Below are 19,130 nucleotides of genomic sequence, written 5' to 3'. Positions count from 1 at the left end.
CAAGTCCACCTCCCTCCATACACACACTTGTAGAACATTTTCTCTACACTGACAACACACAGAGTGGTGTTCACCACTAAAGGATGATCATATCTTCCTGATGAACGCAGTGGGCTTTCAGACAGATCATGAGAAGCCTGTGTTTTGTCGATAAACTTCTAGTAAGACCCAGAGGGAAACCAGAACACAGACTTGGGATTTGAAGCTGTAGCCTGGCTAGTGACAGGAACCAGGCCTGGGCCGCCATTCGCTGTGGAGGGGCTGGCAGGGAAGGGGGAGGGGAAACCAGGTGCAGAAAGGGAAGGGGATTTCATGTAGGATCTGCTTTCAGCTCTGCATCATATGGAAATGTCACTCTTGCTGGAAACCATGTTAATGAATGACAATCCAAGCATATAGGGTGTACTGTTTTATAATACAGTAATTGTTTCCCAGAGCTGCTGGCCCAACTATTTGCATGACATTTGTGTTATAATGTAATATGGTCCCATGTATTTTCAAAGGTAGGACACTAGGCAGAAATTAGATGTAAATTTTCTACATGAATTTTACCATCTGATCACTCTGCTAACTCTAAAGCTCTGAAAACTAGCACTTCAGTTCTTTTCAAGCAAACTATATAAAATTGACTCGATATTGACAGGAAGCTTTGAAGCTGGGTTTATTTTTCCACATCTCCTCTTTTTTTTTAAAATGTATTTTTAATTTTTATTTTAGAGAAAGAGTGAGAGAGTGTGCAAGCAGGGAAAAGGGATAGAGGGACAGAGAATCTTAAGCAGGCTCTATGCTCAGTGCAGAGCCCAACAAGGGTTCCATCCCATGACTGTGGGAACATGGCCTGAGCTGAAATCAAGAGTCAGACATTCAACTCACACTTAACTANGACATAGAAACTATTATAATAAACTATAATAATAAATATTTATTTATTTAAATAATGACCCCAAATATATAACCTACTTAATTTATTTATACACTTCTTCATGTTCTGCATAATATATAATAGTGATCAGATGTTCATCTTTTTTTACATCCCTAGTTCTGCCTTCATTATTAATGTTGACAGATGATAATTTTTCAGTTTTTATAGGTTTGATATATTTAAAATAGGAGACATGATGGGGAGGAAGAGTTAGGACACTTTCACTGAAATATCCTTCCCTCTCAGACCTGAACTTGGTATGAATGACACATAAAAATAACCATTCATGTATACAGGGTCACAAAATAGTAAATGTGAGGCTGATTGCTTTTCTTTCTCTTCCTCTTTCAGCAATATTCTGAGGATATCCATTATTAGTGGAATGGCCTTCTCTGATTATAGAAGAAATTGAAACAGGTTATATTCTGATCTAAGAAAATCTCTCATAAGAATATAAATCATTTTAATATGTTAGGAAATATAAAATATATACTTTATATTATGTAATTAGAATATTATTTTTCATTTACATGCTTATATAATATGTATTTCACTATATTCGTTTCTGCCATCTGTTAAAACAACATTCCATTGTCAAATATTTAAGGAAGAAATAACACTGTCTTACACAAAGTTTTAGAAAATTAAAGAGTAGTAAATATTTCCTAACTCATTTTTGGAAGCTCATCTTATCTTGAACCTGAAAGAAGGAAAAATATAAAACAATATCTCTTATGAACAAAGACTCAAGAATCCTTAACAGATACTAGCAAATTTAAAACAGTAATACACAATTAAGCCCCTCCACTGCTTGCACTCTGTCTCTCTCTCTCTCTTTATCTCTTCTCTCTCTCTCAAGGATAAACATTAAAAAAGAAACAAAATTTAAAAATAATAAAAAAATTTAGAAACAATTATGGAAAGCTGACTTAATATTTGAAAACCAATCCATACAATTTACCATAGTAGCTGAATTTAAAAAGAAAAAAACATAGTTTTAATAAATATAGAACAAGCATTTGACAAAATCCAATTTCCATGACTAATTTGAAACAAATATGGCTCTCCTCAAACAAGGAACAGAAAGGAGCTCCCTGAGTTTGGCAAAGTGTATTTATAGAAAACCTACAGGTAATATCATACTTAAGAGTGAAAGACTGGGGGTGTCTGAGTGGCTCAGTTGATTTTAGTTCAGGTCATGATCTCACAATTCATGGGTCAAATCTTGCATTGGGATTCTCTCTCTCTCCCTCTCTCTCTGCCCTCCCCACTCACCTTCTCTTTGTCAAAATAAACAAACTTAAAAAAAGAATGAAAGCCTGAATGCTTTCCTCCAGGGTTCTATTCAGCGTAGTACTAGTGTTGCTAGTCAGTATGCTAAGACAGGTAAAAGAAAGGAAAGGCATGCAGATTGGAAAGAAAGCGGTCATAGACACCAGAATTAGGTACACAAAATACTAAGAAACCTAAAGAAAAGCTACGAGAACCTATGAATGAGTTTAGCAAGGTCACAGAATACAAAATCAATATACAGAAGCTAACTGTATTTCCATATACAAGCACAAAGAATACCACTGAAAATTAAAATTTAAATGTAAAAAAGTGCCATTTACAATAGCATTCACATTTACAATAAGAAATATATAAAGATACATTTAATAAAATAGTACAAATCTTAGAAGCTGAAAACTAGCAGACATTGATGAAATTAAAGAAGATTTAAACCAATTTAAAGATGTGCCTTACTTGTGAATTAGAGAACTCAATATTGTTGTCATTTCTCCCCAGATTCACCTATAGATTCTATTCAATCTCAGTCAAAATCCTAGCAAGTATTTTTGATAGAAGTTGACAAACTTCTTTTTTAATGTATATGGAAATGCAAGGGATCTAGGATATCTCAAATAATACTGAATGAGAATATAGTTAGGTACATGTATATTATCTGATCTCAGAATATACTGTAAAGCTACAGCAATCAAAACAGTGTGGTATTGGCCTAAGGATGAAAATATAGATCAATAGATAAGAATGGATAATCCAGAACAGGACCCCCACATAAAATCAATTGATGTTCTACATGTTCTCAGTGTAATTCAATGAAGAAATAAAATGACATTTTGACAAGTCATGCTGGTGAAGTTTAATGTATATATGGGAAAATAATAGAACCTCAATCCTTACCTCATATCATACATTTAAAAAATTTATAAAAAGTCAATAGACAGCATGAAAAGAATGAACATCTTTAGCCATTAGGGAAATGTAAAACCACCAAAAATGAAATATCAGTAAAGACATAGAAGATGTGAACAACACAATCAAAAATAAACTCATTGACATTTATAGAATATTACATCCAACAACTGCAGAATATACTTCTTTTCAGGTGCCTATGATAAATTCAAGATAAGTTATATGTTGGACCATAAAGAAGTCCAGTAAATTTTAAGAGGATCAAAATTATGTAGACAGTATTCTCTGATAATAAATCAAGTATTTGTAAATGATAATAAGTATCGAGGAAAATATCAAATATCTTGAAAATAAACCACATGTTTATAAATAATTCATGAGTCAAGGTGAAAGCCATAGGGAAATTACAGTGTTTTGTACTGAATGACAACAAAAAAAATACAACATGTTAAAAATTTGTTGGGCAGCTAAAGCAGTATTTGGAGGAAAACATCACTTTAAATTCTTATACTTACAAAGTAGATTTAAAGTTGATGACCTAAAGTTTTCTATTAGAAGCCAGCTAAAAATCAAGAAAATAAACTCAAAGAGTAGAGTGAAGGAAGCAATGAAGAAAAATAATCAACAAAATGAAAATAGACTATAGAAAACATTAATAAAGCCAAAAAATAATTCTTCGTAAAGACCAGCAATATTGACAACTCTCTACCTAGAATGACCAAGATAAAAGAGAACGTATTTTACTAACGTCAAGAATGAAAAAGAAATTATTACTATAGATCCTGAAGACATTAAAAGTGTAATAAGTGAATACTATGAATAACTTCATTGTAACAAATTTGATAACTTATGTCTTCCTAAATAATCAACTTACTAATATTGACACAAGGAAAAAATAGAGAAATTTGAATGCACTTTTATGTATTTAATTGATTGAATTTGTTATCAAAGCCCTTCTCTAGAAGAAAGTTTTGACCTAAGATGGTTTCACTGGTGGTCTGTCAAACATTTAAGGGAGTAATAAGTCCAGTCTTATGTTACACAACATTTTCAGAAAATAGAGGATAGAGGATCACTACCTAACTCACTCATATGCCAGCATAATACCAAAACTCGACAAAGATATTATAAAAAGCTGGAAGTAACAGACCAATATTTCTCAAAAATACAGATGCAAAAATTTTTAACAAAATATTAGCAAAAACAAATTGAGCAACATATTAAAAATACAATACATGGTGATCAAGTAGGGATGTCCCAGAAGGAATTTAAGGTTAGTTTTATGTGTAAAAATCAATCAGCGTAACTAATCACTTTAACAGAATAGAGGAGAAAAACCCCACATGGTTATTTCCAGATTTTCAGAGAAAGCATCAACACTCATTCATTGTAAAAGCCCTTAGCAAAGTAGGAAAGTAAGGAACTTCTTTAAAGTTCCTTAAAGGACATTTCCCCACTGAAATCGAGAACACACAAGGACGCCACTTTCTATACTTCTATTCTACATTGTACTGGAGGCACAAGCTTTGCAATAAAGCAAGGCAAAGATTATAAAAAGTATGTAAAATAAGCATACATAAATTATATATTTTATATATAGTTATATATATATTTAATAAGTCACGAGATGAAAGGTACAACATAGGATATATAGTCAATGTTATTGTAGTAGTATTGTATGGTGACAGATGGTGGCTGCACTTGTGGTGAGCATAGCATAACATATTGAGTTGTCAAATCACTATGTTGTGCACCTGAAACTAATGTAACATTGTATGCCAATTATACTTTGAAACAAACAAAAAATGTTTTCTTTTTCCCCAGTTTTATTGGAATATAATTGACATCTAGCGCTGTTTAAGAGTAAAGTATACAGGGGCGCCTGGGTGGCTTAGTCGGTTAAGCGTCCGACTTTCGCTTAGGTCATGATCTCGCGGTTCGTGGGTTCGAGCCCCACGTCGGGCTCTGTGCTGACTGCCAGCTCAGAGCCTGGAGCCTGTTTCAGAGTCTGTGACTCCCTCTCTCTCTGACCCTCCCCTGCTCACGCTGTCTCTCTCTCTCTCTCTCTCCTACAAATAAATGAAACATTAAAAAATTAAAAAAAAAGAGTAAAGTATACAGCATATTGACTTGACTTACATACATTATGAAATGACTACGACAATAAGTTTAGTTAACATCCATCATCTCATTTAGATACAACAAATAAATAATAAATAAATAAATAAATTCAAAATGTGAATTCTTATATACTAAGGGCAAACAATTAGAAATAAAATATTAAAACTTTTATTTACAATCATGCCAAGAAACAATATATGCAGTAATAAATCCAACAAAAGATGTTCAAGTTCTGTATACTGAAACTGACAAAACACTGGTGGGAGATATTAAAGAGGACCTATTAAATTGGAGAGAGATGTTTGTGAACTGGAAGACTCAAAAACATTGTATATCTCCCAAGTTGAGCAATAGACTCCATACAATCCAAAACACAAATCTAGTAGCCTTGATATAGCAACTGACGATCTGGTTCTAAAATTTATATGAAAGTACAACCCTAAATAACCAATGCATTTTTTGAGATAATCATATGGTTTTTATTTTTTCCCTTGTTAATGTGATGCTTATTGACTTGCAAATATTGAATCACCTCTGTGTCCCTGGAATAAGTTCCACTTGATCATTGTGCATGATATTTTTAATGTACTGTTGGATTTGGTTTGCTAATATTTTGTTGAGGATTTTTGCATCTATGTTCATCAGAGATATTGGCCTGTGGTTTTTTGTTTTTGTTTTTTTGGTAATGTCTTTCTTTATCTGTTTTTGGTATCAGGGTAGATACCCTGGCCTTGTACAATGAATTTAGAAGTTTTTCTTTCTCTTCTATTTTTTGGAGTAGTTTGAGAAGAATAGGTATTAACTCTTCTTTAAGTGTTTGGGGACGCCTGAGTGGCTCAGTCAGTTAAGTGTCCGACTTCGGCTCAGGTTATGAATTCGCAGTTCGTGGGTTTGAGCCCTGCAATGGGTTCTGTGCTGGCAGCTCAGAACCTGGAGCCTGTTTCAGATTCTGTGTCTCCCTCTTTCTCTGCCCCTCCCCTGTGCATGCTCTATCTCTCTCTGTCTCAAAAATAAATAAAAACTATAAAAAATTAAAAAAAAAAGATAAATGTTTGGTAGAACTCACCTGTGAATTTTTTGTTAGAAGGCCAGTTTTTGATTATGGATTCAATTTTATTGCTAATAATTGGTCTGTTCAAATTTTCTATTTCTTTTTGCTTCAGTTTTGGATGGTTATATGTTTCTAGAAATTTATCCATTTCTTTCAGATTGTCTAACTTGTTGGATATGATTTTTAAAAATATTCTCATATAATCCTTCTTATTTCTGTGATATTAGTTTTTATTTCTCCTCCCTCATTCCCTATTTTATTTATTTGAGGTCTCTCTCTTTTTATCTTGATGAATCTGGCTAAAGGTTTATCAGTTTTGTTGATCTTTCCAAAGAATCAGCTCCTGGTTTCATTGATCTGTTCTATTTTTTTCAGTTTCTAATTAGTTGATATCTGCTCTAATCTTTATCATTGTCTTCCTTCTACAGATGTGGAGCTTTGTTTGTTGATCTTTTTCTAGCCTCTTTATGTGTAAGGTTAGGTTGTTTGAGAATTTTCTAAAAAAGTAAAATTCTTGAGGTAGAAATTTCCCTCTTATTGGTATAAACTTCCTTCTTAGAACAGCTTTGCTATATATCCTAAAGATTTTGGACCACTGTGTTTTCATTTTCATTTGTCTCCATATATTTTTAAATTTCCTCTTAGATTTCTTGTAATCCATTCATTGTTTAGTAACACATTGTTTAGCCTCCACGTATTTGTAGCCTCCACAGATTTTTTCTTATGACTGATTTCTAGCTTTATATTGTTGTGATTAGAAAAGATGCATGATATGAGTTCAAACTTTCTGACTTCATTGAGACTTATTTTGTAGACTAACATGAAGTCTATTCTGGAAAATATTCCATGTGCACTTGAAAAGAATGTGTAATCTGCTGTTTGGGGATGGAATGTTCTGAATATATCTGTTACTGTTACGTGCATCCAATCTAATGTGCCATTCAAAGCCACCATTTCCTTGTTGATTTTCTCTCTGGGTGATCTATCCATTAATGTAAGTAGAGTGTTAAGTCCCCTACTATTATTATATTACTGTCTATTTCTTCCTTTATGTTCATTTATATATTTAGGTGCTTTATGTATTTAGGTGCTTCCATGTTTGGTGCATAGATATTTACAATTTTTACAGATACATAAAATTATCAACCAAAGCAATTTAAAGAAAAACAAAGTTCTATCCAATTTCAATACTTTCTATAGCATTGTTTAATACAATTATCTATGATAGTTGACATTTTCTGTAATTGTGTGTTGCACTACATCGTAGCTGCTAGTTACATGTGGCTGTTAAGCCTTTTAAATGTGGCTCCTGCACCTAAAGACCAGAAATTTGGATTTTATTCTATTTTAATTCATTTAAATTTAAATAGATAGGTTAGAGGATACTATATTGAATAGCACAAGCATATTATAAGAGGCTACATTAATCAGGATGGTTTGGTATTATCAAAAAGAAAGACTTGTAGATCAATGGAATAGATAAAAGTCTAGAAATAGGTCAATACATATATAGTCAACTGATTTTCCACAAAGAAGCCAAGGCAATTCAATGAAGAAAAGGAAAGCTTGTTCAATAAATGGTGCTGGTTTGACTCAATATCTTCAAGGGAAAAAATAAGTATTGATTTAAAACTCTAGAATTTTTAGAAAAAGGTAGAAAATCCTTGTGCTCTGACATTGCAAGGTTTATTAGATAAGACAAAGAAACACAAAACATAAAAGAAAAATGTGGTAAATTGTACGTCATATAAATGTAAAATGTTTGCTCTTTGAAAAACATCAGTAAGAAACAAAAAGGCAAGCCACAAACCAGTAGAACCAATAAACATGGGAAAATATTTAAACAAACATTTCACCAACAAAGCAACATAATAATACTAATATTTAGTTAACATAGCACTTATGTGCCAGACACTGTGTTAGTGGTTTACCTTTATTAATTAATTTAATAGATTTAATGTAGTATTTAAAGGCATAGACTCTTGAGTCAGAATGTTTGGGTTCACATTCTGAGTCACTCTTTACTAGCTTTGTAAGCTTGGGTAAGTTTCTTAGTTACTCAGTTGCACAGATCCCTCATCAATAAATGAAGATAATAATAACACCTGTCTCATAGGAGTGTAGGGAGGGTTAATTAGACAGTACATGCTTAGTGCTTAGACAGATGATTAGCATTTAGTAAGAGCTCAATAATGTAAGTTATTATTTTCTCTGGAAGAAAGTAACGTCATATAAAACCTAAGATGAACATTGGTGCTTTCATTTACTTGTGATTATTATTAGTCCTATATAACTCATAAGGTTGTTCATTTATTTATTTATTCACTCATTCATTCAAGAAATATTTATTTATTTAGCACCAATTATTTGCAAGTACTATGCTTGATAATGGGGATATAATAATGAACAAGATGTGTGGAATCTCTACCTTCATGAGGGATGTGGACAACAAATATAAATAACAAATATGTAAACACATAATAATAATAATAATAATGTATAATTTAGAGGTCCCTGAAAAAAGAATAAAGCAGGTAAGGATATGGGATGTGACTGGAAGTAGTTGGAAGAGTAGTTAGAGGAGGCCCCTTTGAGAAAATGGCATTTGAACAGATATATGAATTAAATGAAGGAGGAACCTCCCAAGCTAAGAGCTGGTGTAAATAAATTCTAAACAGAGGAGACACCAGTGCAAAGACTCTGAAGTGGGAACAAGCTTGCAGAGTTTCAGGGACAGAAATAAGGCCAATCTGTCTAATGAAAGACAGAGGGACTGATAGGAGAAGATGTTGGAGATGTAAGCTGACCAGACATAGAAAGACTTGAAAGATTTTTCCTGAATGTGGACAGTTTTGTAATGGGTGTGCCACTATCTTATTCACAATATTAAGAAGAATTTCATTGAGAGTAGAATATAAGGAGCTAGAATAGAAGTAAAAAGATCTGTTAGGAGGTTCCTATAAGAATCTAGTTGATAGATGATGGTGGCTTAGAAAAAGATGTTAACAGAGGAAATAAAGAGGAGATGAAACTGACATATATTTTGAAGATATAGTCAGCAGAACACAATGAGAACTCGGTGTAGAGCATGGGAGAAGGTGAGGAATTTAGAATCATCTCCTAATTTTCACTGGAAAAACTGGATTTATGGTAGTTGCATTTCCCATGAAGAATATGGGAAAATAATAGCTTGGGGTCAACAATCAAGATTTCTGTTTGGACATCTAATTATCAGACGCCTACATGATATCAGAATAGAAACACAAATGTCTATTTTAGTAGAAAAAAATCATAGTAGGGGCACCTGCGTGGCTTAGTCGGTTAAACGTCCGACTTTCGCTTGGGTCATGATCTCGCGGTTCGTTGGTTCGAGCCCCGCGTCGGGCTCTGTGCTGACTGCCAGCTCAGAGCCTGGAGCCTGCTTCCAATTCTGTGTCTCCCTCTCTCTCTGACCCTCCCCTGCTCACGCTGTCTCTCTCTCTCTCTCCTAGAAATAAATAAAAATATTAAAAAAAAAAAGAAAAAAATCATAGTAGCTTGAACTGGGATGGTGGTGGTGAACTTGTGATAAATAGACAAACTGAAGGCATTTTTAGAAGTCAGTAAACATTGTTAATATATTGGATGTTGATGTGAGGGATGCTGAGATGTCATAGATGATTCCAGTTTTTCTTTGCATGGCTAGATGGATGGTGGTGCTTTTGAATGGAGCAGGCCAAGATTTGGAGGAAGATCATGAATTCCATACTGGATCTTTAAAATGCTTGTGAGACACCCAAGATGTGACGTCAAGAAAGCAGTTGTATAGATGATTCTAAGAATATAGATTTGAGTATCACTGAGATGTACAGAGTACTTGAAACCATGGCTTAAAAAATTATTATTTAGGGAGAAAATATAAAGTTATAAAAGAAAGGGGCCTAGGACTGAGCCTCCTAGAGGGATTCCAGTATTGAAAGACTAGGTAAAAGAAAGAGAGAGAGAGAGAAAGAGAGAGAGAGAAAGAAAGAAAGAAAGAAAGAAAGAAAGAAAGAAAGAAAGAAAGAAAGAAAGAAAGAAAGAAAGAAAGAAAGAAAGAAAGAAAGAAAGAAAGAAAGAAAATTAGATTAGGTAAAGTAGGCATAGCCTGGAAAAGAAGATGCTTAGAGGCCAAGTGACATAATTTATGTGGAAAATGTTTTACAATTTGTAGAGGTCCAGGCAAATGATAGTTTTGTTTTGTTTTCATTTTTTTTATTTCAGAGAGAGAGAGAGAGAGAGAGAATCTCAAGGCAGGCTCTATGCTCTGTGCAGAGCCCAACCCAGGGCTGGATCCCATAACCCTAGGATCATGATCTGAGCCAAAATCAAGACTCAGATCCTCAACTGACTGAGTCACCAGGCACCCCAAATGATAGTTTAATCATTAAATTAGATTTAATCCTCTCAAATGAGGATATGAGTGCCTCCAGATGTAAGGTGATTGAATCAAGGGACACTTAATGCCCAAGGATGCATAATGATATATTTACCTTTAATATGAATTTTCCTCAAAGGTTAAGTAATTTTAAGCATTATTTTTATACAGAAATAAACAGAGAGCTATTATACAGTAAAATGGAAAATCAAATCAGTTTAAAGATTATAAGACTTTAAAGAAATTTCATTTTTGAGATAAGAGAGATACCTCTGATTATGCCTTTAGCAATTCCTCCCCCTGCCTACCAATTCCTCATTTCTTGTGCTTAAAGGAGTGTTTGGTGGGGAAATAAGAGAAGCACTAGGTGAGTTTGAGGTCATCTTCCTGGCAATGAAAAAGTCTTTCTTCACTCTTAACCCAGCATGGTAGCAAACAAGTTAGGATACTGTTGAAAAGACATCAATCTTTTAAATTTGTACTTTCAGAAAGTAGCTTTATGAAAACATTCAAGCAATAGATAGAAAAGTGCAAAGAAAAAAACACAAAACAAAAATTCTACCATTCAGAAATCACCAAAGTTGGGGCACCTGGGTGGCTGAGTCGGTTAAGCATCAAACTTCAGCTTAGGCCATGATCTCACGTTTGTGAGTTTGAGCCTTATGTTACATTCTGTGCTGACAGATCAGAGCCTGGAGCCTGCTTTGAATTCTGTGTCTGTCTCTCTCTGCCCTTCCCCTGCTTGTGCTCTGTCTCTGTCTCTCTCTCTCTCTCTCTAAAAAATGATTAAACATTAAAAAAAAAAGAAATCAAAATTAACATCATGGAAATACCATTTTCCTTTCTTATATAGAAATGAGTGCTAAAAAACCAACAACCCCCCCCAAAAAACAAACAAACAACAACAACTAAAGAAACCCACAACTTTGCAATATTTTATTTTTATCATAATTTGCATTTGTTTGATCATTGGAGAAGTAATTATGTTTTTCATTTTGGGGATCATTTGTATTTTTTCTTTCAAATAGTATTTGTCATTATTGTCTCTGTTTTGTTATATTGGGGTGTTACAGATGTGTAAACTAAAGGAATGAAGGAACTGGAAAACATCTTTTCTGCAACCATAATGCTAATTGTTTCTGACAAGAATCATCTGTGGATGCTAAAATTGACCTCTACCAAAGAGAGCTGCCTTGCCCAAGGTTACCCTCTCTGAGGGGACTGTCTTCATCCAAAAGCTATGAGAGTATATATGGGATTGAATCCTGCAGATGCTAAATCAATGAGATATAATATGAAATTGGAGAAAACAGTTTATCTGTAGAACATTTTCCCATTCCACAGGATTTAATGCCCTGGCAAAGACCCCAGAAGACAGCATTACCTTGCTTCTAGAATGGCTGTTGAAAACTTGGAAAAAAGTGGTAGGCCACACTAAATGAAGGAGAAATCTCCAGAATTGCAATGACAGATGGTGGAAGAAGGGATTGAAAGGCTCAAATTGGTGAGCAGCTGGAGTAGCAGTCAACTATGTTTATCCAGGAGATGCTCTGTCAATGCAGTGAGGAATGTGCTAGTAAAAGAGGCATTAGGATCATTGAGAAGATAGATGGTAACTTCCTCTATAGTCCAGGGCTGTTCCGGTATTAGGTTCCCTATAGCAATGGGGATGAAGGGATACTGAAGTAATAGAGGCAAAATGGCAGCACATAACCAGCAGAAGCAAAATGGGTGGAATTAGCATAATGTGTAGCAAGTTCAGAGTGACAGCCAAGGAGCCTGACCTGAATGGAGCTGTGGTAATAGTTAATAGAACACGGTGTTCCTTAGGGTGAGATAATTGGCAGCCGCTAAAGATATGCTTAATTTATTTAACCAAAAGAAATGAGGATAGATGGTCAGAAGGTTGAGGGCCCAAGTCCCTATGCATGAATCATTGCCTGAACTAGGCAATTTTCAGATTTACCTGAAAGAGAGACTCTGTCCCCATGAGGAAAGATCCTAGAACAGCAACGATTTATGGTAATGATCTCCCCTATCCTTCAGCAAAGGAACTCAGTTCCTTTACTTAGGTGACCATAAATTGGGGAAGGGGGAATTCTCAGACATTTAGAGACTATTGGACACAATTGCACAAGTTGACATTGAAGGAAGTGTTGCAATAACCCCTCCCATTAGAGTCAATGGGGGTCAGATATTAAATAGAATCTAATCTTGATCTTGTTCACAGTGGTTCTACTGTGTTCACAAACCCAGTGGCCATCTCCTCAGGTCTCAAGTGTATAACTGAAATATACATACTTGGTAATTGGCAGAACCCTCCCATGGGTTCCTTAGTTCCTTGGCCCATGGGATAAGGGATAGCCTAGTGACAAATACCGCATGATAGCTTCTGAAACTGCCCCAACCCTGTGGCCAAAAATGAAAAAAAGTATTATCATATTCTGGATTGGGTGTTTAATGGCCTGGACAAATATAAAGCAATTTGGGAAGTGGTGACATTGTTACAATATTCATTTTTCAGTTGCCAGAGAAATAAATATGCCTTTCCATTTATTCAAAGCTTCTATTCTCAGTAAATGTGGTTTCCTACATACAAATATCACATTTCTTAAGAAAGTTATTTCTAAATATTTTCAGATTTAATTGCCATTATAAATAAAAAAGTTTATTACATTTTCTGGTGTTACTGGTTCTTGAACAGCTATTCCTTTTTTTAAAGTTTTAATGTTTTTAATTTATTTTTGGGAGAGAGAGAGAGAGAGAGAGAGCACGCCCAAGCAGAGGAAAGGAAGGAGAGAGACACACACAGAATCTGAAGCAGGCTCCAGGCTCTGAGTTGTCAGCTCAGAGCCAGATGCAGGCCTCTAACCCATTAACTGGGAGATCATGATCTGAGCTGAAGTTGGACATTTAACTGACTGAGCCACTCAGGTGCCCCTGAACATCTATTCTTTAATCCAAGACTGAGGATTGTCACTTCCATGATTCAGAAAAACACTCAGTTGAGGAATATGCATGAAGACAAAATGACTAATTCAATTTTGTTTTGTGTTAGGAAAAAGAACAACTAATAGTTTATTCAGCAAATATTTATTGAAGGATAGAACTAGGTGCGTTGTAGGTATATAAAGATGATTATGTGAACCTTGTCCTCAAGAAACATATCAGTTTGTAAAAGAGATAAATCTTCATATCAATAATAGTAACAGTGACAACAATGACAAAAAAATTTTAAGAAATTATCAGAGCAGAGAGAGGTGGGAGGAGGAAGAGAGAGAAAAAGTGAGGAACAGAAGGAGGGAGAGAAAAAGATAAAGCGAAGGAATAATGAGGGTTGGGGGGAGACAGACTTGTCTTCTGAATGATGGAATTTCAGGGTACACTGTCAGCCTTGATAAGAGAAGGGTTGCAAGGATGAATTCAGGAAAAAAAGACACATTCTGAGTGGTTGTCAAAAGATAAAAACTGAAGAAACTCACATTATACCTTGTTCTCTGTAAAGTAAACTGCAGGGTCATCTGTAAATAGTGGACATTGGCATTTAAGAAAAGAGGAGGTTTTCAAACTGCAGCTCTCAGGGAGTACTGAGAGCAGGAAAAATGAGTAAAAGCAGGATTTCACAAAGAGAATCACCTGTGGGTATTTGGTAAAAATGTAGAGTCCTCAGTTCCACTCTAACTGAGTATTCAGATGAGGTCACGTAACATGAAGTTGTATAAGGGACATTCAATTAATCTGAGTGTTGTATTAAAACCAAGAAATAAGAAACAAATCTGTTTTTAACCTTAATGGCCAATAATAGAAACATATTTAGTCCGGTGACTTATGAGGAGGTGACAAGAAGGTGGGAGGTGAGAGAAGGGAAAATATAAAGAAGTTGAAGAAAAAGTGGGAGGAGAAAAAAGACAAAAGGTAAGTACTGGGGAAAATGAGAGAGATACAAGAATATAAGACAGAAGGAGAATTGGAAGCAGGATGGAAAAAGAGGTACACAGTTATACAGGGAGAAATTGAAAAATGTGAGAAGGATTTAAGTAGATTTTAAGGGAAGTATTAGTATAGCTTGCTATTTAAATAATAATTTAAATATTATTTAATAATATTTAATAGATAATTAGCCATTGGAATAAATTGTCACTTTGTTTCCACCTTCTTTGCAATTCTGGTTAGCAAATTTGCTAATCTTCTTCACAGATAGAAATTTCAGCTAGCAATATGTTGGCTAAACCACAGTGTTTCTTAGAGGGAAGATGTTTCTCTGCAGCACTTTTTGCCATGGGATGGCAAAATTACCCCAGTCTGCTGTTTTTGTAGATTTCCTAATCTGAGTAGCCACCAAGCTTAAATAACAGGAGATACTGGAAAAGTCTGAGATAGGGACTGTATCATGTTTGGTAACTTAAACTTCAGTCACATACAGATCATCAGGTCACTACTTTTCCTGTTGTTAATCATGTGTTGCCTAGATAACTAATCAACTTTCTCCAACCTGGACACTGGATATCTAAATACATCATCACACCTGATATATATTCTTCTATAGAATAAGTTGAAACAAAAACTCTTCATCTTTACAAACCCAGCACTTTTTGTTAGACCTACAGCCTAATAGTGTTGGTGCCCATCACAGAGAACTCAGTGCCTTGTTGACCAGTTGTACGGAGGCTTTCATGGCAGTTGCTAAGTGAGGGTTTGAAGAGCATAAGTGAAAACAATGAGGGAGAATTGTTCTTCCAGGTATTACAATTTCATATAAATAAAGCTGTGTATTGATGTGATGGAGTGGAGTTGGATGAGATTTGAAGAGGCATCTGTTGGAGGAGAAAGAGGAATTTCTTTTATCAAGAGCAAGAGAAGGCCTGTGGCTTCCACACACTTCACAGTCATCTAAACTCTCTTACCTCTATCATCTCTGTGACCAAAAAGACATTCCCTTCCTCTCCTAAAACTTCAGTGTGTTCTTTCATGACTTTTATTATCACTTGATTTAATAAATATAAAGATGCTTCTAATAGAATGCAGAAGCTAGTACAAGTTACTTTTCTTTTCTCCCAGAGATGGCCTCCCTAACAGCCCCTGAGCAATGTTTCCCCTTCAAAGTTTGTTTCTACATAGAAGAAATACTAGGCTATTGCTATAACTTAATAGAAGATATAAATCTTGGACAGGACTAGATCAATTTTTTAAATGAGTCCTAATTGTGTATTGTTATAAAGTATCTGAGGCCAATTTGAAATTATGTCAATATCTGCATATTATATTGTATGTAAAAATAAAGTATAAAAATAATATGAAAGTATAAAAACAATGATATGCTTTGGCCCAGCAATTCTCATTCCAAAAGATACCCATCACTTCTCAGCCTTTTGGCTAAGATCAAGTGTAGTATCTGTTCTTATCAGTTTAGTATCTGACACCTCCTCTATCCAAATAGATACCCAAAGAACATTGAGCTGCCACTAACAACTGCTATTTATCTTTCTTCCTGGGCCCACAGCTCATATCTCTCAGTCTCCTTTGCAGTTAGGTAGACTCATGGGACTGAATTCTGGGTAAAGAAACGTGGGAATAAGTGATGTTCACTACCTCAAGACCTGAGCTATAAAGAAACCTTCCATACAACCTCTAGCCACTCTCTCTCTCTCTATGTGGCCACTGAAATGTTACATTTGTTATACCATTTAGCCTACTTTCACAAATACACACCACCAATACTTTACAACATTGAGAAGGAGCCCAAAGCGATTAGAAAGTAGAAACAAAATGGTTAATTTTTACTGATGTGATGATCTATAGAGAACATCCAAGGGAACTGACAAAGTATTTGAAACCATAGTAGAGCTCAGTTATATTGCTAAAAATGAGACCAATAGTCAAAATTCATTTATGTAATAACTATATTCAAGCATCAAACTATAAAATGAAATAAAAAGGTACTGTTTATGATATCAGTAAACCTACATGGCAATCAAGACAAAATCTAGGGGCACCTGGGAGGCTCAGTCAGTTGGGCGTCCGACTTCAGCTCAGGTCATGATCTCACAGTTCATGGGTTCGAGCCCCGCATCGGGCTCTGTGCTGACAGCTAGCTCAGAGCCTGGAGCCTGTTTCAGATTCTGTGTCTCCTTCTCTCTCTGACCCTCCCTGTTCATGCTGTCTCTCTCTCTCAGAAATAAAAACATAAAAAAAGACTAAATCTAAAAAAGATGTAAGAGAAAGATTTATATGGAGAAACATTAGAAAAGATGACTGAAATAATTAAGAAAATATGTGTGTTAGGGTTCTTCAAAGAAACAGTACTGATGGGATATCTATAAGTATAGATACACATATAAATATAGATATAAAAAATTATATTATATATTACATACTGTGTGTGTGTGTTTACTTTCTTACATTTCTGTAGATTAGAAGGATTACAGGTCTCACTAGGCTAAAATCAAAGTGTCAGCAGGGCTGTATTAATTTCTAGAGGCTCTAGAGGTGTAATTTCCTTGCCCTTTCCAGTTTCTGAAGACTGCTGGCATTCCTGTCTCATGGCCTTCTTCCTCCATCTTCAAAGCCAAGAATGTTACACGTGTCTTCCCAATCTCCTCTATCAGATCTTTTTCTCATGCTGATCTCAGCTGGGAAACTTCTTCCCTTTTAAGAACTAGGTATTAGATTGGGCCCATCTAGATAATCCAGAATAATCTACATATCAAAAGCTTTAATTTAATCATATCTGCCAAGTTCCTTTCCCATGCAAAGTAACATATTCACAGGTTCCAGGGATTAGGATATGAACATCTTTGGGGAGAGGTTTTTCTGCCTGCCATACCATTTATCAAATTTTAAATTATATCAATCACTGTGGTACTGGTATAAGCCTATAATGATAGAGACCTAGAAAAAAAAACATGTGTATTTAGAAATTTAGGCTTTTTTTTTAAGTTTAATTATTTATTTTGAGAGAGACAGAGAGAGCATGAGCAGGGGAGGGACAGAGAGAGAAGAGGAGAGAGAAAATCACAAGCAAGTTCTGCACTCAAACTCACAAGCCATGAGATCATGACCTGAGAGGAGATCGAGTTGGATGCTAAACTGACTGAACCACCCAAGCACCCCTCATGTCTGCATTTCATTTCTTATTTTTATTGTTTTAAATTTCATTATTTAATGCTGCTTTCATAATCCTTTTCTTGTCTGTGTATTTTGTGAATTTGACTATGATATGCATTGATGATGGTCAGTTCTTGGCCATCTAATTGGTTCTGTTTGTACCTCTTGGATTTTGATGTTTGTGTCTTTTCCCTGATTAGGAAAGTTTTCTGCTGTAATTTGCTCACATAAACCTTCTTCCCCTTTTTCCTCTCTTTTCATCTTCTGATATTTGGATGGTATTCCTTTTTAATAAGTTACTGAGGGGGTGCCTGTGTGGCTCAGTTGGTTGAGCGTCTGACTTTGGCTCAGGTCTGTATCTCACAGTTCATGGGTTTGAGCCCTGCATCAGACTCTGTGCTGACAGCTAGCTCAGAGCCTGGAGTCTGCTTCGGATTTTGTGTCTTCCTCCCTCTCTCTGACCCTCCCCTGCTTGCACTGTGTGTGTGTGTCTCTCTCTCTCTCAGAAATAAATAAAAACATTTAAAATTTTTTTAAAAAATAAGTTACTGAGTTCTCTAAGTCTTATATGATGATCTTTTGCCTTTGCTTTCCTCTTTTTTTTTTCTGATTCATCATTCTCCATAATTTTGTCTTCTATATCATTGATTCTCTGCTCTGCTTTGTCCATCCTTGCTGTCGAGGCATCCATTCAAGACTGCATCTCGGTTACAGCATTTTTAATTTTGTCCTTCCTTACTAGATTTTACTTCTTTTATCTCGCAGCAAGAGATTCTATGCTTTTTTCAACCCCAGGTAGTATTCTTAGTATCGTGGTTCTAAATTCTAATTCAGACATCTTGCTTATATCTGTGTTGATTAAGCCCCTAACTGTCATTACTTCACGTTCTTTCTTTTGGGGTGAATCCCTTCATTTTGTCACTTTGGAGGAAAATATAAAATAAAATTAATAATTAAAATAAAAAATTAAACACTAAACAAAAATTCAAATAAAGGAAGCTAGATCCTAGATATGTTTTGGTCTGCTTGTTGAAAGATGCTTGATAGAATAGAGGGGAAAAAAAGACAAAGAAAAGGAAAAAATGTAAGAAAATATTTAAAAATTAAATATATATATAATAAAATAGAATGAAATGAAATAGATATTGAAATAGAATAAAAAATTTTTTAAAAAAATTTAAAAAAGGAAAATAAAATTTTCTCTTTCTGTATTCAAGAAAGAGGATAAAGGAAAACAATTTAAGCAAAAATAGAAGAAAAGAAAATGAACAAATAAATGAACCAGCAAACAGAATAAAATCCAAATGAAGTTACATCCACTGTTGCCTAAAACTCAGACT

At 34.8% G+C, this 19,130-nt stretch overlaps 1 non-coding gene across 1 annotated transcript; it reads left to right on the top strand.

The window, feature by feature from the left end:
- The first annotated feature begins 16,039 nt into the window (after positions 1–16,039).
- LOC144243858 (U2 spliceosomal RNA) lies at positions 16,040–16,237 on the top strand. Its single transcript, XR_013338791.1, has one exon. It is a non-coding gene; the product is annotated as a U2 spliceosomal RNA (small nuclear RNA).
- Positions 16,238–19,130: the final 2,893 nt, after the last annotated feature.

Source organism: Crocuta crocuta, unplaced genomic scaffold (genome assembly GCF_008692635.1).
Source record: "Crocuta crocuta isolate KB4526 unplaced genomic scaffold, BGI_CrCroc_1.0 scaffold58, whole genome shotgun sequence".
Taxonomy (NCBI): domain Eukaryota; kingdom Metazoa; phylum Chordata; class Mammalia; order Carnivora; family Hyaenidae; genus Crocuta; species Crocuta crocuta.
The sequence above is the reverse complement of the archived record's forward strand: the minus strand, read 5'-3'. Positions and strand labels throughout refer to the sequence as shown.